This window comes from Candoia aspera, chromosome 8 (genome assembly GCF_035149785.1).
Source record: "Candoia aspera isolate rCanAsp1 chromosome 8, rCanAsp1.hap2, whole genome shotgun sequence".
Classification (NCBI taxonomy): Eukaryota; Metazoa; Chordata; class Lepidosauria; order Squamata; family Boidae; genus Candoia; species Candoia aspera.
The window spans coordinates 67,529,944-67,556,522 of NC_086160.1; the positions used below are offsets into that span (position 1 = coordinate 67,529,944).

At 40.8% G+C, this 26,579-nt stretch overlaps 1 protein-coding gene across 1 annotated transcript in view; it reads right to left on the reverse strand.

Moving 5' to 3' along the window:
• The window catches only part of CFAP299 (cilia and flagella associated protein 299), a 291,049-nt gene that overhangs the window by 183,724 nt on the left and 80,746 nt on the right, over positions 1-26,579 (reverse strand). The gene's annotated exons all lie outside the window — the stretch shown is intronic.

Sequence of the window (26,579 nt, forward strand, 5' to 3'; positions counted from 1 at the left end):
TTTCACTGATTATAAAATCTCAACCTTTTAAACAAATATATTTATTCAAGGGCAAAGTGGATGCCAGGCAGGTTAGAATGTATGACCTCACATTATGTAAAAAACCAAAACTGAACTAAAGCAGTTGATCAAGTTATTGCACAGATTAAGGGGAAAAGATCTAGAAGTTATTTTCTCCTTTATTATTTCTCTTTGATTATTCTATATGAACCCCCACCTTATCCCCAGGATCCAAGATGGGGTGTAGGATAGCCTAATCATGTTTTCTTTCATCTTTGACTGAGTTTTGACTGCCTAGGGCCATCCAGAGAGCTACTGTGGTTGAAGAGGAATTTGAATCCGACCGACAGTGTATAGCACACTGGATTTTCACACTAAGATCTTGTGTCTTGGATGTGCCCATTTTAAGAAATGCCCAATACTATAACACTGCTTGACCTTCCCTGAGTGAACTTGTTGGAGCACTTGAAGGGAGCCGTGGAATGCAAGTTTATTCTCTAGAATAGACCTAACAAACAAAGGGGCTTCAAGGATTTATAAGGGAGATGGGGGGGGGGGGGGGAAATTGAAGGGCTTAACTCCAGAAGAGGAAAGAAAAGAGGCTAAAGTAATCAAAGGAAAGCAAAGGAGGAGGCCACTCTTCTGTATCTAAACAGTTGCCCAAACAAGGTCTAATAATGTGACTTCATGTGACAGAATTAAAAAGGCTTATAATTTGCATAGTCAGAAGGGCCCTGCCCTGCCCTGCCCTGCCCTGCCCTGCCCTGCCTTGCCTTGCCTTGACCTGCCTTGACCTGCCCTGCCCTGCCCTACCCTGCCCTGTGGGGTCTGACCTGCCAGAATTGGATATGCTAGATGCTGTCACAAATTCTTGTATATTTGCATGTATGTCAGAATTGTCTGAATTTAAGCAAGCCCCTTCTGGTGTCCCTTCAGATGTCTCAGCTTAGGCTACAGTTTAGAATAGACAATGAGGCTGTATTGTCTCCCTTTATGTCACAACAAGTTTCCTTCCCCCAGCCAGAAGAACCGATTCTCCATGATTTGGCAATTTTGCAAACACTTCCAGGACAGTCCTGGACAACAACCCATTTAGCCTTTGCCTACTTCATTATTTCCTTGTGCTCTAGGGTGATCACATGACTTCTTCTCTGCTGCCTTTCATCCCCTTTGGGCAGCTACCTCCAACTTAGAATCTGGACAGTGATTGCTTCAGTTGTTGGACAGCTCCTTTTCAAGTGGTGAAGTGAACCCTGGGTCAAAGATACTGTAGTTCCAACCCTGATGCTTTGCTGCATGTCTCCTAGCCCTGAACAGATTAAACAAATTGGGGAAAAACTGTTAGCTGTGATAGCTCTCAGGCCCATCATGTTCTGGAAGCATGGCTGACTAATGGAGAATGGTGGACACACAAAACTGGAGATAATCTAGCAATGGCAATGGAATTGTAACACAAGCAAGGCCATGTTCTAAACATCGTGTAATCCCATATAAGGAAGAAAAAGGTTTAAGTTGTAGGATCCAAATTTGTACTTCCTGGGCTATTTCACAGAGAAAATACTAAAAGGCTGTGTTCCTTTCAGAGTCCTTCAATATACCTCACTTTCTTTCATGTTATTTAATGGTGAAGTATATGGATTTTGGACGCATAATGCCGAAAAGACTTTGTTTTCTCAGCTTTCAGAGTTCAGAATACAAAGCAAACCCAGCAAGATATTGTAGAAAAAATTAGATCCATGCTGAAAACCAATCCATTAAACAAGAAGTGATTTGGCAATCAGCTGACAAAAATTCCTAAAATCTCCAGATGAGGTGGTATGACAGAAATAAAAAACCAGGCCGTCAGATCAAAGCACAGTCTCAAGACAAGAGTCAAGAGAGATCCTAATAAGACCCAAAGTTGAGATTTGCTGCAGTCTAGAAACTATGAGGTTGTAAGACAAAAAGCCTCTGTGGGCTTTGAGTCAAGTTTTTCTGATCCAGGCAGTCACTTTAGTGGAAGTTGAAAAGGAAGAACAGAATCCTCAATGGGCTTCACACAATTGCTACATGCCAAAAAGATGAAGACTTTGATCCAGAGCATGAAGGGGTTGTATGAACTCTTTATGTGAAAAATATACAAACTAACAGTCCAGCGAGGCAAATTCTGTGACAGGAACACACACACACACACACAGGACTTCCACTTATTTAGGGTAGAGCAGGCACCTGTCCAAACCAGGAATGAAGGTAGTTCTCTGGATGCTGGATCCAGCTCACTGAACTGTACTGCTTGTTCTTTACAAACCTAAACAGTGGAGTGTAAAGCTTGTTTATGCAACGGTCCCAATTCTTTCCGGGATTTCGACCTCAAGCCCAAAAATATTAGACGTGACAAAAGAGTGTTGAGGACACCAAATGAGCATGAAGTACTTTCTTAACTATTTTCCTCTTTCATTCCTTCCACTTCATCAGCCATTTTCTTTCCAGGGAGGAAGAAGAAAAACCAGCATGTCAAACATTTTTTTAGCAAGGAAAAGAATGTTCACAGACCAGCACATGTCCAACTGGGGGTGGGGGGTGGAATCAAGGACTTGCTGATATTTGGAACTGCAGCATGCCCAGAAACCTGCCATCTGCTGGCAGATCTGGGGATTTTACCATTAACCAAAGTTTTTGACCAAGCAGATCAGACTATGTTTAACTGTTCCAGTCTCCCAGGTCTGGGCTGTATGTAAACCAGAAACCTTTCTAATGATAATTAATCCATTCTCGGCCTGCATAACTCGATGCAGCTCAGTTTGCATAATGCTAAGCCACAACAGGGAAGAGATGGAGGGAGATTAATCAGCCTTTGCATTTTTCTCCTTGCCGAGTAACCATGAAAAGGAAAAGTGGGGGGGGGGGGAGGGAATAGCAGGCCATAATGCCTATTTGACAGACTGTATTTGATGTGATGTTCATAATTCTGGTCTAGCAGTTCTTTCATCAAGTGAATTCTGTCAGCATAATTAGCATCCATAGCAAAGTTTGGAAGCAGAAGAAGAGGCAGGAAGGTTAACAAAGACTATTTTCCTTAGTTTCAGGCAACTTTAATGCCACCTCAAACTCATCTTCTATAAACAGTTTACAATCAATGATGCCCTCATGCTAAATAGAACAGCAGTATACAAAATCACTACAACATCCCGTCAGGCCATTACAAATTTATTTATTTATTTATTTACTTACTTACTTATTTATCAAATTTGTCACCGCCCATCTCCTCCGACCGGAGGGACTCTGGGCAGTTTACAATACAGAATAAATATACAATAAAATTCTAATAAATATACAATAAAATTCTAATAAAATCCCATTAAGACTAAAACTAAAACAATGTCTTAACTACCCCAGCTCATAAAATCCAGATGGCTATGATCTCTTCAATCATTATGTAGGAGGGTCACTTCAAGGCACCAGCCAACCCCAAATCTGTCAATTCTCCTCCCTGCCCCAAGCCCGGTGGCAGAGCCAGATCTTCAACTTCCTCCGGAAGGCTAGGAGTGATGGGCTAATCTCACCTCCAGGGGCAAGATGTTCCAAAGGGCAGGTGCTACTGCCGAGAAGGCCAGCCTCCTGGACCCCACCAGATGGAATTCTCTTATCGACGGGGTCTGCAGCATGCCCTCTCTGCATGATCGGATGGGATGGACTGATGAAGCAGGGAAGAGGCGGTCCCTCAGGTAACCTGGATCCGTGCCATGTAGGGCTTTAAAGGTGATAACCAACACCTTGAATTGGACCCGGAAGCAAACTGGTATCCAATGCAGCTCACGTAGCAAAGGTGTTATGTGCGCCCTTCTAGGGGCGCCAAAAATAGCCCGCACAGCCACATTCTGGACCAGCTGAAGCTTCCAGATACTCTTCAAGGGTAGCCCCATGTAGAGCGCATTGCAGTAGTCTATATGGGAGATAACAAGGGCATGAGTGACTGTCCGAAGGGCTTCCCAATCCAGGAAAGGGCGCAACTGGTGCACAACACGAAGCTGTGCAAAGGCAATTCCCAAATTGCACTACAATGCACCACAATGACCCATCTAATCCCCCAAGGCCTTCTGAAATAGCCAAGCTTTTAGAAGATGACTGATCTTCATTCTATGAATTTCAGGAAAGCAGACAAGGGGTTGTCCACTCATCTTCAGGACTGTCTATTCAGGCTGTAGTACTTTCCCATTAAAAGGTATCTTGCAGAAGTTTTTCCCATTATGGACTCCCTGGTTCTTTTAACTGAGTGTCTAGTTCTGTCCTTCCTTTTTGCAATGTTTTGCTCTGTCCCTGGCACCTTGCCCATGAAACCCTATGCCACAGCAAACTGTTAATCTATTTATTATCACAGAGGTACTTTGAAGATTGTTGCTCATTCCTGTATAGCAACAGCAGTGAGAATGCAGCAATTGTCCACTTCCTGCTGGTGGCAAATTGAGCATCTCATCACCTCCCCCTCCTTCCTCCAGTGAAGGAAGTAAAGATTGCTCATTGGCGGGAATTGGATATTGGTCTGTGGTCTGTTGGAGGAGATTGCATCTGCATGTTTATGAAAGGGTTCACATACTGGACTTGGCTATACCATGGTTTGTTTTTGATGTAATAAGATCCAGGATACTATGGCTTATTCAACAAACCATGAACAAAGACACATATTTAGATACATATCTGTCCCACTATTCCTTTTCAGGATAAGTAGCATTATGTAAAGTGCAAAAAATTAATAATAATAAGAAGAAATTAATAACACAGAAGAAATTAAAAACAGGACATAAAAGAAAATCTAAATCTAATTTACACCAATACCATTAACAATACATCTCTTTCTATCTTTGCAAGCCATTCCTGCTTCCACCCTGTCCATTACACAGGTCCCTACATAACCCTTTGTTTTTAACATTTTCACCTCTCACTTTTTGAGGATCTCATCAGTTCCACCCAACCACATGTGCCTCTTTCCGTTTATTTATCTGTTCTCCTGACATACTCAACTTTCACTTCCATATTACACAATGGGCAAAAGCATAATGAGTTGAAATTATGACTTATTTGACAAATATGGATTAAAATGGGCTTGCATCATTGTGTTTCAAAGGCAGCTCCCAGCATCAAATCCCAAAGGCTGTGACTCTTCTTCCTTCCTTCCTTCCTTCCTTCCTTCCTTCCTTCCTTCCTTCCTTCCTTCCTTCCTTCCTTCCTTCCTTCCTTCCACTAGACCTTTATATCCCTCTCACAAGATTCAGGTCAATTATTTACAAGGTCAATGGCAAAAGCTCTTGAATTCGTATCTCTTTCCTCATTCAACACATGACTACCACCCACAGAAACATTAGTTCCTCCAAATCTGAATCTTAGACATACAAAATACACTTTATTGGAAGATTTCAGCTTCTAGTTCTTTCTCAGCCCAGGTGTAATATGAATTGAGTAAAATATTAATTTTACTTCTTCCTGTCAAGAACCCTCTTCAAGTGCACCTGTTTATGTGAATGTTGTTGATAACTGTATAATTAAATTAAAGGAAATGTGTCTAAATATTTCATTTTATATGTCTGTTGCTATTAAGCAAAACAAAGCAAGCAGAAGAAATTATAGATAAAACAGAACAACTTTTGGGCTTTAATTTAAGCATCCGAGGGTTGCTAGAATTGTAATTTAATATTCTGGGTAGGAGGACCCAGAGGCTCTTCACCCTCTGGGACTTTAGAAAGCACAGTAAGGAGTTTGCTGAATGAATTAAGAAAATTTAGATGCGGACATGATAGTAAGTGGACTGAAGCTTCTTTCACTTCTCCATCACCTGCTAATCTCTGTGGAAGATTAGCAGGGCATTGCAAATTGATACTCAAAAGAGGTATCTGGGATAGCATCAGATCAGGAATCTTGAAATAATAGAAGCTTAGGGTTAGTGTTAGGGTAGTAATAATAGAAACTAAGACAAACAATTATATTTCCTGGACTTTCCCAAGAAAATTTGCTAACAGCAGACTCCCCAACTTGTCCCCTCAGAATCAATATGGTGTAATAATCAGAACATTGGGCACAGACCAGGAAAACTCAGGTTCAAGTACACCCCTCATTCATGAAAGCCCAAGTGGGATGACTTTGGACCAAAGACCATCTTTCAACCCAATCTACCCTAGAGATTGTCGTTGCACAGATAACACTAAAGAAGGAAGTATTTTGCGTACAAATTTTTGAGGTCCTGGCAGAAATGCAGGACACAAAGAAAACAAATGAAGGAACAGTCTATTTATAGCAGCTGCATTCCTTGGAGAACCCTAGAACCCCTCTTCTCAGAAGATACTCACAAGCTATAGAAAAAAAACAGACTTTTGATTGATTATATGCAGCAGTCAAAGAATGAGAGTGGATCCTTTACTTTCTAGAACTAATTATGAAGCTGTGGCATTTCATCTAGGACAGTGCATGGGCAATTTGTTCATTCTTGTCTAACCTGAAGAATTCTACTTGTATGTAAGTACTCAAGAGTCGAGAGCCAGTTTGGTGTAGTGGTTAAGGCACCAGGCTAGAAACTAGGAGACCATGAGTTCTAGTCCCACCTTGGGTACAAAGCCAGCTGGGTGACCTTGGGCCAGTCACTTTCTCTCAGCTCTAGGAAAGAGGCAACTTACCAGTTTTCTTGGTATAGTCTGAAAAACCTTACCAATAAAACTGAATGAACTTGTCCAGGCAGTCTCCGAGAATCAGACACGATCGAATGGATTAAAAAACAACAACTTGAGAATGAGCTTCAAATTATAATCCTGACTCCAATATCATGACACATTTTCATCCCCCAGTGCATCATCTATGGTTGTTCTGTTTCTATGTGCAAAGGTTACCAAAGTGTATCTCGCTGTATTCTCATTCTCATTCTCTCTGGAATTAATTACCTTTGCTCATTTTTTCATTTCCCTGAAAATGGTAAACAAACCTGAGGATCATTCTGCCATAGTGCCAAACAGCTCTTCTTAAACTAACTTGGAAAAAGGAACAGAATTTCTCATTATGTGTGAAAAAACATTCCCTTCTATAGTTTCTTTGCAAAGTGAAGGAATGATGGAATAACAAGAACATAACTAACATAACATAACTAAGAGGTACAATTTCATTCCTGTTTAAGAAACCATGATTTTAAACACAGATGAAAACCCCAAATCAATGAATGAACTTGGAAAACTCTGAAGGAATTACATGCACAGCCTCAAGAGAATTAAGCCTTGCAGTTTTGCGGTTTTGCATTTGGCTTCAATGCTGTAAAGATTTACAGTGTCTTCTAAAGAGATGTGATAGACATCTACTTGCACTTACCTACAAAAGACTGCCCAAATGCACCAATGTTTTTGTATCAGAAGCATATTGGGACAGCTAAGTATCAAGAGCAGTTGGCATGATACACCTGGAATCTGTAATTAACTTGCATGAATGGTTTAATGATGAGCATAGATTAGACAGATATCTCTTTGCACCCCCCCAAAAAAAATCACACAAAAAATAAGGGGCATACCAGGGGAGATAAAAATGTTAAGATGGCAGGCACAGCTGCAAATCAAAGCTCTGTCCTTTTTTTTACATGTGTCATGCATGCTTGTGAAAAGAGGACAGGGCTTTGATTGTGTTATCATGACCAGAATCTTGATATTTTTTTTTTTACCCTCCTGTGGTTGGCCCCACAGAGGATACGAAGTACACTACCACTGAGAAATCAAAGTACGTGCTGAAAAAGGGCTAGAGAGGGCCATTCTTAAAGACAATTTTTTAAAATGGCCTTCTCTTGTTTGGTTAGCTGAGGCAGAATTTGACTATTCTCTCTCTGTCTCTCACACACACACGTATATGTCAATATATACAGCTGGTTCTAACGAAGTGAACTGCCACTCACAAATGCTTATACCTTTTAATAACATTCATTAGTCTGAAAAAATGCTGCGGGAATCCTGATTTGTTAACAGCTCTGGTAGGCTTATTTCAGACTGAGATAGTAACCTTTGTTTATCTACTTTATACCACTTCAGCGGGTGAAAACACCTGGGTGATTTTCTTTGCGCTGAAAAGCTAAGCAGGGTTGGGCTTGGTCAGTCCGCAGATGAAGCCCCAGGGCTTACGCCCAACTGGGAATCGAAGATCATCCCAGAAAAGTCAACAGCAACCCCCTCCCATATTATTGCCAAGAACACGAGAGGGTCTCAAAGGAGACCTTACCTTCCCACTTCAGATGACAACTAGAGATTGTACTGAGAGATGTATCTCCATGAAATCTTTTCATGCAGAAAATTAGCTTAGCATAGCAGAGAGAGAGAGAGAGAGAGAGAGAGAGAGAGAGAGAGAGAGAGAGAGAGGCAGAGTCTAACCTTGTTGCATTCATTTTCTATAAACTTATATATAAGTTTAGTTCTGTATGAAAAAGCATTTGGTCATGAGATTCCCATTCTCTTAGTCTGAAGCAGGGTTTCTCAACCAGGGTTCCGTGGCACCCTAGAGTTCCACGAGAGGTCACTACGGGTTCCCTGGAGATCACGATTTATTTAAAAAATTATTTCAGATTCAGGCAATTTCACATTAAAGAGGTAAGTTTCATTATTTTTAATTTAAGAACACTGTTAATGCATCTATACAGGCCTACCCATGAAACGAATATAGTAGTTTGGTAACTTCCGGCCTATATTTGAGCCTGAATGGGCAGGGGTTCCCTGAGGCCTGAAAAATATTTCAAGGGTTCCTCCAGGGTCAAAAGGTTGAGGAAGGCTGTGCTAGGTGAACTTAAGCTTTCAGACTGAGAAATCTAGACAGTGAATTGTTATTTGAGCCTGCTAACAGAGTTTGATGTTTCCCAGGGATGTTGTGACCCCCTCCTTCATTTCATTTCTTTGTTTATAAAGGATGATCAGCACCTAAAAAGGAGGATCAAGAAGTCAACTTGGCACATCATTGCACCATTCTTGTTTCTTCTACTGAGTCGTTTACTCAGTAAATGTATCTCCTGTGAATAGGGCTTAAGATGGTTCAGACCAGGGATTTTAGGTTACAAAATGCACTGGGTCCTTATGCAAATTTCATCTATTAGTACTTAATTGCCATCTTCCCTATTTTTGTTCATTTTAATTACAAATATTTGCCAGAGGAGACATCTCACTGGGCTTCCATCACAAAATACAAATCACCAGCACATACCTGTGGCTATACTATTGAAGTACTTCACGAGATGGCTGGCCAAAAATATTTCTTTAAAAAAATGCATTCATTATATTATCTACATTCATCTATTATTTTTTTTTAATCCATCACTTGAACTTCCTTCTTAGCAGAGGAATAAAAAAGCATGTTTCAGGGTAAAGATAGATGACACAATGAGTCCTGTACCCCAACTGCAAGTCTACTTGATTTGGCAATATTTACATATGAGCAAGCTGGACAGTCATTTGTCTGGACCCTTTCTTTATGCAAATATCTGTTTATGTTTTCTAGTTCTTTGTTTTATACATACATACAGTACATATACAGATAGTCCTTGCTTAATGACCACAATTGGGACCAGAATTTCAGTTGCTCAGCAAAGTGGTCATTAGGCAAATCCAACCCAATTTTATGACCTTTTTGTGGCAGTCTTTAAGTAAATCACCATAGTCATTAAGCAAGCCATGTGGTTGTTAAGTGAATCATGCAGTTTCCCATTGATTTTGCTTGCTGGAAGCTGGCTGGGAAGGTCAAAAATGGCAATTGAATGACCGCAGGATGCTGCAACAGTCATAAATGTGAATCAGTTGCCAAGTGCCCAGTTTGTGTTCACATGACTGCAGGGATTCTGTGACCATCATAAGTGTGAGGACTTGTCACGAATCAGTTTTTTCAGCACTGTCATAAGTCTGAACCATCACTAAATGAATGGTCATTAAGCAAAAACTACCAATCAATGGGCAGTGGCCAATCAACCCTACAAAACAGCACCCATTGGATTTTTATTTGACTTGAGTTTTCTCCAGCCTGAAGCTGGAGAGGAAAAGACCATATTACCAAGCATTGTACAAATATATCCAGGTTAATTATACTGTTCCTCATTTTGAGAAACTACTTGCTGGAAGATCAGGTGTGTAAGTGTGTGTGTGTTTCTTCTTATAACAGCTGAGTATTCTCCCAACTATTATAGTCTGCCTTCAAATTAAGAGGGTTTTTTTTTCTTTTTTGGTTTGATGTAATTATTTTCTTCTTCGATAAATTTGATATTTACAGCAATAGTGTGTCAGCTACTTTTTTAAAAGAACATATTCCTAGTGTTAAATAAAATCTAATGTTTTTCTACAAATTAGTAGCTGCTACAGAGTTTTGGGAAGCTGTGATCAGAGTTGCCTGTAATCAACCTTATCGACCTTATTTTGGTATTCTGCCATCTAATTTTTGGCAAGGATGTATCTTGAAAACTGCCATATTAAAAGAATTGCCTTATTAAAAGAATTATTCAGAATTGCAGAATGAAATCATTGCTACAATGAATTTTGTAAGGGTCTTTCAGAAAGCAATTTCCCCCCCAAGTATTTCCAACATTAATTTTAATAAGTGCTATTCAATTGAAGTTTTACAAAGATTGTTTATTTTATCTTGCATTTTTGTTTTGTTCTGTTTTAAAGGCAAGCAATGAAGTCACCTTTCCAAATGGTAAGAACAGTTGTACAATTTAAGACTCTCCCCAAGGGGAAGCCAGATAAGACCCTTTTGGAAAAGGTTTAAAGAATCTATTTCAAAAAAATTGAAAAAGTTGATCCCAGAGGCCCCTGCCAATTCCGTTATTACTCAAAATTAAAGTGTTCTATAATAAATTAAGGTGATCTTTAGAAAATGCCATTTAAAGAGTCCCGGAATAAAGGGTGGGAAGTCAAATATTTTCTCAATAACGTAAAGACATCACTGAGGACAAGTTTATGCCCTTAGCGGTATCAAATTTTTATTTATTTTATTTATTTATCAAATTGGTCACCACCCATCTCCTCTGACCGGAGGGACTCTGGGCGGTTTACAATACATATATAATAAAATTTCAGTATAAAACACACTATAAAACAATTTCACAGAGCTACCAAATGTAATAAAATCCAGAGGGCTGTGGTCTCATTCAGTCATTGCGTAGGAGGGGCACTTCAAGGCACTAGCCAACCCCAAGCATGACTATTCTCCTCCCTGCCCCAAGCCCAATGGCAGAGCCAGGTCTTAAAGTTCCTCCAGAAGGCCAGGAGCGATGGGGCTAATCTCACCTTAGTAAAACTCTTCCTCTGCATGTGCCACTCAAGGCTGTAGGTAGAATGAACATGTTGTCTGTTTGAAGCAGATTGTATAGATTTCTTGCACACAGAAAAATGGCAGGGGAATGGGAAGATGATGGATGAAATGCTTCTCCCGGACATGCTATTTTTCTGATCTTTGGGACAGCTCATTTGGTGTTTTCCATGGGGTTCCGTGTTGGTTCTCCTATTTATTCTTCAGCCCTATAAACCATCATATAGGCTGGTATGCACAATACATGCACAGATTGCTGTTCAACATCCTTTTTATATATTGGATTGCCTTTGCACAGAACAAGAACACAGTGGTTCCAACTACTGTGTGTCTCTAGGGGGGGCGGGGGGTAATTATTAGCAGGGAATAATAATTCTGAATTTTTGATAGGCCTAGAAATGACTCTGGTGGGGCTACTTTAGGTATCAGAGTTATTTGCATGATTTCAGTAGATCAAAGGTGGGGAGCGTGTAGCCTCTAAATGTGGCTGAGCCAGAATTCCCAGCAGCACCAACCAGAATGGCCAACTGTGTGACTTACTAGCAGTTCTACCCAGGGGTATCCATGCGGGAGGGACAAGGGAGGACAAACCATTACCATGGAAGTGCTGCGACCAATGTACTTGCATCAGACATCAGGATGCGAGCATATAATAGCAGCATTTGTGTGATGGTATCATTGTATGCCTTCTTTGTAGATGGTACTATCTACTTCAGTAACATCTGGAGGGCCACAGGTCCCCCATTCCTGCCAACAGTGTGTTTCATTCTCCTTATTTTAACCTTCTGGAAGCTGCCGAGAGTTACTGACAAGTGGGCAGCTTTAGAAACCAAATATAAGAGAGGGAGAGGGAAGGAGGGAGGGAGGAGACGAGCTCCTTACACAATCTCCAGTCAATTCATAATTGTTTCATCTGATCATATACAGGAAGGCTATCCATTGCAGACAGTTTCTACCTGCTTTTCCACTGTGTGTTGGCACCCAAAAAATACATATAACCCAAACCTCATCTTCACATTAACGGGTTCTGAGCTGGCAGTGTCTCCCCAGGAAAAAGATCTTGCAGTCAAGGTGGACATGTCAACAGAAATATCAACCAAGTGTGCAGCTGCTTAAAAAAAAAAAGGAAATTTCCATGCTCGGAAACATTTGGAAGGGAACTGAAAATAGAACAGCTGATATAATAGTGCCCTTTTACAAATCTTCATAGTGTGCCCACACTTGGAATATTATCTACATCTACCCAGAACTTACTATCTTGGTTGATATTTTTGTCACTGCACCTTAAAAAGGATTTTACAGAGCTGGAAAAGTTTCAAAAAAGGGCAAACAAAATTATTAGGGGCTGAAACAGCTCCCTGAGGAGGAAACTGTAGCAGCTGGGTCTCTTCAGTGTGGAATGACGGAGGATAATGGGAGAGATGGTAGAAATACTGTATATGAACTCTTGCAGGACAGAGATAACGTTGAGAGAGTGATGTTTTTCTTCTTCTCTCACACTGTTAGAACTTGAGGTTATAATTATTGGGACTAAATGCGAGAGCTGGACCATAAGGAAGGGCGAGCGAAGGAAGATCGATGCTTTGGAACTGTGGTGTTGGAGGAAAATTCTGAGAGTGCCTTGGACTGCAAGAAGATCAAACCAGTCCATCCTCCAGGAAATCAAGCCAGACTGCTCACTTGAGGGAATGGTATTAAAGGCAAAACTGAACTACTTTGGCCACATAATGAGAAGACAGGACACCCTGGAGAAGATGCTGATGCTAGGGAGAGTGGAGGGCAAAAGGAAGAGGGGCCGACCAAGGGCAAGGTGGATGGATGATATTCTAGAGGTGACGGACTCGTCCCTGGGGGAGCTGGGGGTGTGATGACTGACAGGAAGCTCTGGTGTGGGCTGGTCCATGAAGTCACGAAGAGTCGGAAGCGACTAAACGAATAAACAACAAAACAAATGCAGGGAGATCCAGGACCAGCAGAAGGACGTAATTTTTCACTCAGAACATGGCTACCCTGTGCAATTTGCTGCCAGAACTGGTAAATTCTATCTATCTATCTATCTATCTATCTATCTATCTATCTATCTATCTATCTATCTATCTATCATCTATCTATCATCCATCTATCATCCATCTATTTCTATTTATATGGCTGCTTCTCTTGCAAAGTGACTTTGGACAGTGAACTGAGTTTAAGCATTAAAACAACAAATATACGTAACTGTAAAACACATTAACACATATCCAAATGAAAAAAAAATAGTAACCAAGAATAAAACCTCAAAGTAATGACATACCACCCAGGCTTCACTTATTTCCTGACCCCCACACCTAAGGAAACAGCTAGGTCTTAAACACTTTCCCAGCAGAGTTGAGAGCAATCTGATCTCGCCTGGTGAAGTGTTCCACAGGTGCACTTCCTGGGTCCTGCAAGATGACATTCTTTAATTGACCAGACCCAAAGCATGGCCCTCCTGCCAGATTTAACAGAACAGGTAGAAACAATCGGAGAGAGGTGGTCCTTCAAATATCCTGGCCCCATGCCATGAAGAGCTTTACAAGTGACAATTAGCACCAACTGAATTGCACCAGGAAATCTACTGGAAGCCAGTGCAGCACATGTGACAAAGGTATAACATGGGAAAATCAAGAGATGCCCATAACTGCATATTGCCACATTCTGGATCAATGGGATTTCCAGATGTTTTTCAGCCCCCTGGAGAATACATTGCAGTAGTTCATAAGAGAGGTGATCAAAACATGAGTGACTTGTAGAGTGCCTCATGGTTCCAGAAAGTGCACAATTGGCACGCAGTGTGATGCTGTGTAAAAGCCCCCCCCCCCGCAAGCTATTACTGTCACTTACTTTTTGAAAAGGAATCATGAGTTCAGGAGGACTCCCAAATTGCACAGTGACACTATCTGGGATAGTGCAATCCCATCCAGAACTCAAGATACAATATCACTGGACCTGGAGGCTCTAAGACCCAAGCCACTCAGTCTTGGTAGGATTGAGCCGAAGTCTGTTCCTTCCATCCAGAACCTCTCAGCCTCCAGACCCTGGGAGAGAACCTCCATGGCATTGCTTGGCTGATCCAGGGTGGAGATGTACAATTAAGTAGCTTCAGCATACTAATTAATACCTCACCCTGTGCTGTCAAATCACCTTACCCACTGGTTTCACCTAGATGTTCAACAGGAGTAGGGAGTGTTGAGTGCTTTGGCACCCCACAAAGCAAAGATTGTGGGCTGGACCCACCCACCCTGCTTATCAACACTTACTTGAACATACTCCAGAGGAAGGAGGAGAACCAGTGCAAGACCATGCTCCCCACACCTAATCCCTGACACCTGATTGATGGTATCAAAAGCCACTGAGAAGTCAAGAGCAAGGGTGGATGCGCTACCATCCCGCTCTGGCCAGAAGTCACCAATAAGTATAATTAATACCATTTCAGTCCCACGTCTAGGCCTGAAACCTGACTGAAAGGGATCCAGTTGTTTTCTCCAGGGTTCTCTGCAACTGCAGTGCCTTCTCAATAACCTAAAGAGAGGTTGTTTGGAGACAAGTCCTTCTCTCAAGGCTACATTGACCAGCATCAATTCATACAGTTGTATGGTTTTACAGAGGACTGGACTGATTGACAGAGTTAGTTATAGTTAGTTTATAATTAATGTCTTTAGGTTGGTGGTGACTTTTTATATATACTGTTTTCCTTCCTTCCTTCCTTCCTTCCTTCCTTCCTTCCTTCCATTAAATTTCTCTGCTGCCCATCTCACACACAATGACTCTGGGTGGCTTACAAATACTAAGAATAGTGAGTCATTCTTTGTAAGGCACTTGGCATCATCAAGGAGTTGTGAGGCCTTGAAACTGGATGGATGGATGGATGGATGGATGGATGGATGGATGGATGGATGGATAGATAGATAGATAGATAGATAGATAGATAGATAGATAGATAGATAGATAAAAAAATCAGGCTATAAATGGCTACTAATATTGGTAACTGTATATGAATTGTAGGTTGCTCCTAACGTCCATCCAGGCTTTTGAGCTTTCCAAAAAGTCTTCTTGGCCACTATGAGACACAGAATGCTGAACGAGATCATCTCACGGCCTGACCCCTTATATCTCTTTTTGGGTCCTTATTAGATGGGAATGGTCTTCGTGATGCTTTCCTGAACTCAGTGTGGCATTTTAAAATGAAGTCACACACATAGGCTACATACTGGGACTCCTAGTGTGCAACCTATTCCTTGAACTGCATCTCCAGAGCAGGGATTCTCCAACATCTGCAATGCAGATTAACACAGGTACACAGAATGTTGCTGTTGGACCACGTTACTGCTAAACTAGGGCACAACATCCTCAGAACAAATCAAGGTAGAAACTGAAGTGAAGCAAGGTATGGTAAGGCAGAGAAAAGTGAGATGTGAGATCTATCTCCTGATAAGGACCAGGGATAAGAACCCCAGCATATGTTGTTAATTGTATGGGTTCATGTGAAGGAACAAACTTATCCTGACAGCCTTCATTGCTCTAGACCAGGGTTTCTCAACCTTAGCAACTTTAAGGTGCATTTCAACTCCCAGAATTCCTCAGCCAGCTTGAGAAACACTGCTCTAGAGATAGAAAACTGGCAGTGTTTAAAGGACCTTTTTCCCCCCTTAGTAAAGGTAAAGGTAAAGGTTTCCCTTGACTTTAAGTCCAGTCGTGTCCGACTCTTGGGGGCGGTGCTCATCTCCGTTTCAAAGCCGAAGAGCCGGCGTTTGTCCGTAGACACTTCCGTGGTCGTGCGGCCGGCATGACTACATGGAATGCCGTTACCTGCCCGCCGAAGCGGTACCTATTAATCTACTCACGTTGGTATGTTTTCGAACTGCTAGGTTGGCAGGAGCTGGAACTAGCAAAGGGAGCTCACCCCGTCACGCAGATTCGAACCGCTGACCTTCCGATCGGCAAGCTCAGCAGCTCAGCGGTTTGACCCGCAGTGCCAATCCCATTAAGTTCTCACAGATCCTGTGGGCTCCACAGAACTTAGTTTGAACAGCCCTGCTCTCAAGCAGGCTCCTTTGGCTTGGTATTGGGACTACAACTCCCAGTATCTGTCCGTCCCTCCCTTCCTCCCTTCTTTTCCCCACAATATCTTTCAGCCTTCAAAGAGCTACACAGCATTGTGGTGACAGGACAGTGTCCCTAATCTTCAAAAATTGAATTTTCATTCCACTTTTAGTGACAGGGAAGTTACAAAGCTTTTTTTTTTTAATCAACCAGGTTTGTTAGACTGGTTGATTAAAAGAAGACTTCACATGCCCATTTTACCTGTAATTTTTTCCCCTAAAATGTGGTAGGGGAGGGAATCAATTTTCTGCAATTTGGTAATATGGCCTTGGGGATCCTTGAATATTGCAGAAAAGGGCAAGGGAGCCATATGCAGCCTACACGCTCATTTACCACTTGACCTTCTCTAACCTGGTTTTCCACCTTTCCTTGCTCAGCTGTGAGTCACTGCCTGAAGATCTGCCTTGCGGGGACAACTTCAGAGGTAATTCTTGACTCAACTTGCTTTGTCTTCCCCTCCAAAACCTCAGAGTACACATCTTAGACTGACAGCTCCAGGTTTTCTTTTTTCAAATATGGCCGAAGAAGCTTGAAAGTTCATTTCAGTTCACCTCTCCAAATCAAGAATGTAATTTGTCCTAGCCTACTTTTTCCTTCAGGGAGCATGTAAAAAAATCGTTTTAAAAAAGCCCGAAAAGGAAAAAGAAATAACATTGGGGGAGGGGGGGCAGAGAGACTGCAAGGAAAATATTATTTTTTTAATAAAACTCATAAACAACCCTCTGGCAAAGGTAAGATATTTAAGCTGCTGAAACCCCATTTCTTGTGAAAACTCCTTCTTAGCTCTGTACCTTGAAACAAGGGGGAAAGAGTTATTTATATAAATCATAGCTATTTCCAGGAAATACAAAGTTTAATTTCATTTTACACTAAGCAGAGAACTAGAATCTAGTATGGGCTTTATATTTCAGGCATAAAATTTATTTGTTTGAAATTAAATTGCGATTACCCACATGACTGATGTCAACTCTGCAGGGAACTCATTAATTTCACCAATATGAGTTCAATCAGAAGGAAAATAAACATTTTGACAAGGCTTCCATTATTTTTCTTTTGCAGCAACTTCGATAAAAACTTGATGAAATGTAGGAAATAGCAAAACACCATAATGTCATGTCAGCACAATCTTTGCAATGTAACCTTTTCTTTCAATGCATTTCAACCTACGAAATTGTTGGTGTTACAAACAACCCAATTCACATACTCACTTTCTTTCCCCAGAATCAGCAACAGTAGTTCAACAGGAATGCATGTTTCTACACTACTTGCACTGACACAATGCCAAGGCGATACTGCTAATTAATTGTGGACATAGTAGACTTTCAACTTTCAACTAAATATGAGCATTGTGTAAACTGAGGATTAACAATCACTTGACAAAATATGTATAACTCAGTCTATCAATTTGAGGGGAAAGGCACTTGTGAAATGTTTCTCTTCTAGCCATCTATATAGGTAGTCCTCACTTAATGACCATTCATTTAGGGATGGTTCAGATTTATGACAGTGCTAAAAAAAAAACAACTTACAACTGGTGCTCACACGCTGTTAAGTGAACCACGTGGTTCCTCATTGATTTTGCTTGCCAGAAGCCAGCTGGGAAGATTAAAAATGGTGGTCACGTGACCACAGGATGCTGCAGCATCCACATGGTCACATGATCATGGTTTGGGCACTTGGCAACCAGTTCACATTTATGACTGCTGCAGCATCCTGTGGTCACGTGACCGCCATTTTTAATCTTCCCAGCTGGCTTCTGGCAAGCAAAATCAATGAGGAACCACGTGGTTCACTTAACAGCCTCAGTGATTTGCTTAATGAGTGCCACAAAAAAGACTGTAAAACTGGGTTGGATTCGCTCAATGACCGCTTCACTTAGCAACCAAAATTCCAGTCTCAATTGTTAAGTGAGGACTACCTGTGCTTCTTTTAATCATGTGATGATTGGACCACATACTATTTGGGAATAACTTAAATAAGGTAGATCTTAGGTATACTGTATAGTACTATAAACTATACTCTTAATTTCTGATTTTTCATCATCACTCATTTGTCACTCTACCTTCCAACCCCCCCCCTTAAATATCTGAGTATAGCTTCCAGTATTTAAGAACTCTTTCCCCCAACATATGTTCATTTTTAATGGGAAAAGAACAAAAGAATGCATTTCCTATGAATTCAAATTTTAAAACAAGATTGCTTGAAGACAACACTAGGATTTTATACGATTAACAAATTTATTTCACTCTTGGCCCTTTGTTGGAGAGGCATTCAACACTGTACCTCTTCAACACAATAAGCTGCAGAACTAACATTTTAGAAAACTGAGCTTTTTTAAAAAAATGGTAAGCATTCAACTACCATCTGCTGAGATGATGGGTTCCAGTGAAGGGTCAGAGAGGCAATTTTTTCAAAGCATACCAAATATTTTGAATTCAAAAAGCATCTTAGAAGGGTAGCCATTTTCATTCTCTGCCTCTCAAAGCAGAACTTTCCACTCACAATTCAAGCAACAACAACTGACATGCTGGAAAGGCTATGAAATAGTCCATGGCAGTTTAATTTAGCCATTGTTTATATCAAAGGTTATATCTCTCTCTACCTACTCAAGTTCAGACTAATCTTTTAATTATAGCTCTAGTTAAGCATAGAGCAGGTTTCATTTAGATTGTTTCCTAATCATTCAAGCAATATTGTTGGTAATTTTCTCCCTTTGATCTCACTGTCATACAAATTCATTAATTAGTCAAACTAACAAATGAAAAGCTATCTGTTATGTCAACCAAAGATTCCACTGGCACCCTATTAACTCTTGATATTGAAAAGACTAATTACATCCATCCATCCATCTCTACCCATCACTTTATTCTTTTTCAGGATAAGTAATGTTATGCAAAATGCAAAAAAGAAGAAGAAGAAGTAGGAAATAGTAATCCAAAGAATTTAAAGGCCTGAGGTAAGAACCTATAAAAGAAAAATAGATAAAACTCATGTATGCCAGCACTACTCACTACACCTCTCCATATCTTTCTATCCATGCAAATTATCGTTCCTTCCACCACCATGTCTGTATCTTATGTTGTCTTCATATATTACTTTTTGCTCTTTAGATTTCTGACATCTGTCTTTTTGAGGATCTCACCAAACCCATCCAAACACAATCTTCTCAGGCTTCCCATTCCTCCAGGTCTATCCACTCCACCTTTGTATATTTGTTTTCCAATTTGATCCTCATTTATTCACTTGATATGGTCAAGCCACCTCAATATATTTCTTTCATCCTGGTCATTCACTTTGGCATTCAATCCACATTCATTCAGCACCCATGTACAGTACTTTTTATCCTTTGTTTTATGACACACAAGTCAAGAGTACCCTGTTTCCATTGCACTGAACTCCCTTTTGTGTTTCTCCTGACATATACAACTGCAACTTCCAGATAAGAAAGTGGGCAGAAACTTACAGAAACTATTTTCTCTTCTTTCAACAAATATTAATTCACATTATTCACCACCTTTCTACCAACATTCACAAGTCTTAACCCTTTTCTATCCATTTTCCCATGTTTAGTTAACATTCTACCAAAGTGCACAAATTCATTTTTTTGCTGTTGATGTAGAATCTATAATCAATCATTCTATTTTTCTCTGTCAAACATAACTCTCTAGGTTTTTGAGACCTTTTCAGTTCTATATTTTGTCTCATTGAATATTATACCATTTGCTGCAAATCATTTGGGTTTTCAGCCAACAACATGGCTTCATCAGCATACAAAGAACATGTAATCTGCACACACCCAACAAAGCCACCTCTAACTTTATTGCATGCATTCTTTATATATTTATCCATAAGACATGAAAAAAAATAAGTAGACATCACACCTTCTTGCATTACTGTGTTCTCTCTTGAACCATTCACTAAGCATTCTATCTATTTTCACATATGCTTTTCTTCCATCATATATATTGCTTTTATCCATTCAGCACTCAACCTTCAACTCCACATTTGTACAAAAGTTCCATAATTCCAGCCTATTGCCTGCATACTTCCTACCCAGCCATCCTACACTTCCCAAATTTTGCTCAATGACCCATCTCATATTCTTACAATCAAAATTCTGCCAAATTCCAGGCAGAATTCCAGGCCCTCTTACCAAATGAATAACCTTGCAGTTTTTGCACTTAGCTTGCTACCTTTCCTTTTGAACAAGGGAACAATGAAAGGATTCTTTCAATCACCAGGCAAGATGTTGTTTTCATACATACATTAAACAAGTTGCCCAGACACTCCAGAAGCAAACTGCATCCTTATTTTACCATTTCTCCAGTTACACCATCTACATCTGCAGCCTTATTATTTTTCACAATTGTCATGGCATGTATAACTTTCCTTTCATCATTTTTTCTTTAATACATTAGTTTCAGTTCTACTATTATAATCATTACGATGCAAATCTCTAAAATACTCCTTCAGCATTCCCTCAATTCAGTTTCATCCTAAATTCCATCATTCCCTCCGCTGGAGGCTCCTTGTTCTACTGCCTAATTAAAATTAATCATACTGAGACTAATTATAAAATATCTCATATCAACTTATGGAAATACGCTATTTTATACACCTGAAACATCTGATTAGCTTGGTTTTTCAGAGGATTTGTAGACTACAAGATTGCTGAATTTATGGCAACACATGGAAGATAAAGCAATAAACTCATATTGTTTATTCTTATATGTTACTAATAATCCATGTTGTAATCTATTCAGCTCCATTTGAACAATTCCATTAAAGGAAAATAGCCCTGAAGTTGTATCAGTACATGAAAGTGTGTCCCAGGTTTGTTCTGAAGAAAAAAAAAAGACTGAAAATCAGCTTGCATATTATTTGAAACTACATATAGAAGATTTGCAAGCCATAGCAACTCACCAGGTGAAAGAACTCTTCATGAATTATTTAAGGACAGATGGGCAGACTTCAAATTTGACTGATCTATTTCGGTTTTGATTTTAATTAGGCCCAATGATGTACACAATCATAGCCATGAGTAGAAGTAATACATTCAGTATGAATAAGCAAAATCTCTAAGCAGATTCTGTAAATCCAGAGATTGGTTTTCAGCTCAAGAACAGAACCACACATACAGTCTTTTCTCATGAAGCTGCACTCCTGGTGATGCCTACTTTCTTCCGTCCAACAGCTAAATTTAGGTAGCAAAAATATATTATGATGTTGCTAGGGATTACATCCTTCAGCAAAGGATCGTTACCTTGTCGTGGTGCTGGAGCTTGAGCACCTCAATGATGCCATGAGCTAAACCGTGAAGGGCCACCCAAGATGGGAAGGTCATGACAGAGAGGTCAGACTAAATGCGATCCCTGGGGAAGGTAATGCAACCCACCCCAGTATTCTTGCCGTGACAACTAAATGGATCAGTACAACCAGAGATATGTCGGTATACCATCGGAAGATGAGACCCCCAGGTCGGAAGATGGTCAAAATGCTACTGGGGAGGAACAGAGGATGAGCTCAACTAGCCCCAGACGTGATGACGCAGCTAGCTCAAAGCCGAAAGGACGGCTAGCGGCCGACGGTGCTGGTGGTGAACGGCGAATCCGATGTTCTAAGGATCAACACACCATTGGAACCTGGAATGTAAGATCTATGAGCCAGGGCAAATTGGATGTGGTTATTGGTGAGATGTCAAGATTAAAGATAGACATTTTGGGCATCAGTGAACTGAAATGGACTGGAATGGGCCACTTCACATCAGATGACCACCAGATCTACTACTGTGGACAAGAGGGCCACAGAAGAAATGGAGTAGCCTTCATAATTAATAGTAAAGTGGCTAAAGCAGTGCTTGGATACAACCCAAAAAACGACAGAATGATCTCAATTCGAATTCAGGGCAAGCCATCTAACATCACAGTGATCCAAATATACGCCCCAACCACAAATGCTGAAGAAGCTGAAGTAGAGCAGTTCTATGAGGATCTGCAGCACCTACTGGACAACACGCCTAAAAGAGATGTTATTTTCATCACAGGAGACTGGAATGCTAAGGTGGGCAGTCAAATGACACCTCGAATTACAGGTAAGTATGGCCTGGGAGAACAAAACGAAGCAGGACATAGGCTGATAGAATTTTGCCAAGACAATTCACTCTGCATAACAAACACTCTCTTCCAACAACCTAAGAGACGGCTTTATACATGGACTTCACCAGATGGACAACACCGAAATCAGATTGACTACATCCTTTGCAGCCAAAGGTGGCGGACATCTGTACAGTCAGTAAAAACAAGGCCTGGAGCTGACTGTAGTTCAGATCACGAACTTCTTCTTGCACAATTTAGGATCAGACTAAAGAGATTAGGGAAGACCCACAGATCAGCTAGATATGAGCTCACTAATATTCCTAAGGAATATGCAGTGGAGGTGAAGAATAGATTTAAGGGACTGGACTTAGTAGATAGGGTCCCGGAAGAACTCTGGACAGAAGTTGGCAGCATGGTTCAGGAGGCGGCAACAAAATACATCCCAAAGAAAGAGAAAACCAAGAAGGCAAAATGGCTGTCTGCTGAGACACTAGAAGTAGCCCAAGAAAGAAGGAAAGCAAAAGGCAACAGTGATAGGGGGAGATATGCCCAATTAAATGCAAAATTTCAGAGGTTAGCCAGAAGAGATAAGGAATTATTTTTAAACAAGCAGTGTGCGGAAGTGGAAGAAGACAATAGAATAGGAAGGACAAGAGACCTCTTCCAGAAAATTAGAAATATTGGAGGTAAATTCCAGGCAAAAATGGGTATGATCAAAAACAAAAATGGCAAGGACCTAACAGAAGAAGAAGAGATCAAGAAAAGGTGGCAAGAATATACAGAAGACCTGTATAGGAAGGATAACAATATCGGGGATAGCTTTGACGGTGTGGTCAATGAGCTAGAGCCAGACATCCTGAAGAGTGAGGTTGAGTGGGCCTTAAGAAGCATTGCTAATAACAAGGCAGCAGGAGACGATGGCATCCCAGCTGAACTGTTCAAAATCTTGCAAGATGATGCTGTCAAGGTAATGCATGCTATATGCCAGCAAATTTGGAAAACACAAGAATGGCCATCAGATTGGAAAAAATCAACTTATATCCCCATACCAAAAAAGGGAAACACTAAAGAATGTTCAAACTATCGAACAGTGGCACTCATTTCACATGCCAGTAAGGTAATGCTCAAGGTCCTGCAAGGTAGACTTCAGCAGTTCATGGAGCGAGAATTGCCAGATGTACAAGCTGGGTTTAGAAAAGGCAGAGGAACTCGGGACCAAATTGCCAATATCCGCTGGATAATGGAAAAAGCCAGGGAGTTTCAGAAAAACATCTATTTCTGTTTTATTGACTATTCTAAAGCCTTTGACTGTGTGGACCATAACAAATTGTGGCAAGTTCTTAGTGGTATGGGGATACCAAGTCATCTTGTCTGCCTCCTGAAGAATCTGTATAACGACCAAGTAGCAACAGTAAGAACAGACCACGGAACAACGGACTGGTTTAAGATTGGGAAAGGAGTACGGCAGGCCTGTATACTCTCACCCTACCTATTCAACTTGTATGCAGAACACATCATGCGACAAGCTGGCCTTGAGGAATCCAAGGCTGGAGTTAAAATCTCTGGAAGAAACATTAACAATCTCAGATATGCAGATGATACCACTTTGATGGCTGAAAGCGAAGAGGAACTGAGGAGCCTTATGATGAAGGTGAAAGAAGAAAGTGCAAAAGCTGGTTTGCAGCTAAACCTCAAAAAAACCAAGATTATGGCAACCAGCTTCATTGATAACTGGCAAATAGAGGGAGAAAATGTAGAAGCAGTGAAAGACTTTGTATTCCTAGGTGCAAAGATTACTGCAGATGCTGACTGCAGTCAGGAAATCAGAAGACGCTTAATCCTTGGGAGAAGAGCAATGACAAATCTCGATAAAATAGTTAAGAGCAGAGACATCACACTGACAACAAAGGTCCACATCGTTAAAGCAATGGTGTTCCCCGTAGTAACATATGGCTGCGAGAGCTGGACCATAAGGAAGGCTGAGAGAAGGAAGATTGATGCTTTTGAACTGTGGTGTTGGAGGAAAATTCTGAGAGTGCCTTGGACTGCAAGAAGATCAAACCAGTCCATCCTCCAGGAAATCAAGCCAGACTGCTCACTTGAGGGAATGATATTAAAGGCAAAACTGAAATACTTTGGCCACATAATGAGAAGACAGGACACCCTGGAGAAGATGCTGATGCTAGGGAGAGTGGAAGGCAAAAGGAAGAGGGCCCGACCAAGGGCAAGGTGGATGGATGATATTCTAGAGGTGACGGACTCGTCCCTGGGGGAGCTGGGGATGTTGACGACCGACAGGAAGCTCTGGCGTGGGCTGGTCCATGAAGTCACGAAGAGTCGGAAGCGACTAAACGAATAAACAACAACAGGGATTACATCAATGGGAGTTGGAAACATCTCCTATTTATCACAAACACACAGTGTTATTTTAGTAGATCCCAAGCTACCTCCTGCCCATTTCTGAAGTTGCACATACAATTTCTACATGTAAGTGTGTTCATGTATTCCCATGCAGATGTATTTTATTTAATATACTAATTCAAATGTTGCCAATACCAAATGGCTCTGGGTGGCTTGACCGATATATTTATATACATTTAGAAAATAGATGGATGCATGGATGGACAGACAGACAGATGGGTAAATAGAGGATGATTATGCACATATGCACAAATAGACACACCATATAACCAGCAGCATAAATAAACTCTATAAACTGTAATGCGCTTTATTATATTCCTAAACTGTAATAAAGAAGAGACCTGTCCTAACTCCAACAACCATTTATTCCACAATAAAGCTCACTTTCAAATGTCATGAATGGCACATATCCAGCAATTATGAAATAAATATGAAATAATCACAGTGTGGTATCATTGTATTTTTTTAGGGAGATGTTGACCACTGGTATGCCAAGATAGAACCCAGCCAAGATGCTGGTCATTAATAAAAGCTTGATGGGGCTCTCAGAATAGACAACTGGATTAGGGCTCTGAAGTTCCTTCTACCTCTCTACACACAAGGGGGGAACTGTGATCATTCTGACTCTCTCTGCCATCCCGAATGGAAGTCATCACTCTCCTTCAGCCCAACTCACCTCACAGGGTTGTGATTGTCGGGAAAATGGGAGGAGGGGGGAGTATTAGGTATGTTTGCCACCTTGAGTTGTTTATAAAAATAATAAAGGCAGGATAGAAAATAAATACATACATACATACTGTACATACATACATACAATGTAAGTCATTCAATGCCCTGCAGACTTTCAGGAAAGAACAAACCTGGGGCCCACTGGGGATGGTGTGCCAGAAGCAACTTCAATATCAGTGTTGACTGCCACCTCTGGATTGCCCAGTTCCTGATTTTTATTACACAGTAAAAATGAAATTAGCCACCACCAATGGGATGATGAAGACCAATTGAAGTGATTTTAAAAAGGGAATGGACATATTATTTGTTAGGTTTATATTCTACCTTTCCTCCAAGTGCTAACGTCAGTTATATTGGGATCTCTCTTCATTTTATCCCTACAATAGCAACCTTGTTGTAAGAGGAAGACTGGCCAAGTAGCCCAGTGAGTTTCCATATCTGAGGATGGACTTTGAACCTGAGTCTCTCCAGTCCCAATATAGCACTTTAATCCTACACCATGTTGCCTCCATGAATTTTTGGAGTATCACTGTTGACTAGTCTTGATGGCATTTTGCTGCCTCCTGAATCACAGGAAGAAAACTATGAAAATCACATAGAGGGAAACAATAATGGAAGAAGGTAATGCCTTCTGTCCATGCTGGTTGACCACCGTCTGACACAGAATGCTAGACTAGATGGGCTCTTGGTCTAATTCAGCCTCAGGGTTTTTCTGTCCTTATAACCTCTTTGTATGTGACCTTTTGAGTACTTTTACTGACATTTAGACAGTGTTTTCTTTTTGTCTCAGCAATTGGTCTAAAGGTCACCTGCTATGACCACAGTAATTTGATCACCAAGGGCTCTTCTGAAAGTTGCCCTTGTAGGTGCCAGTCCAAGTAACCTTGAAAGCAGGGTTACTATTGTAGAAGAAACCATACAGAACCACCGTATTCAAGC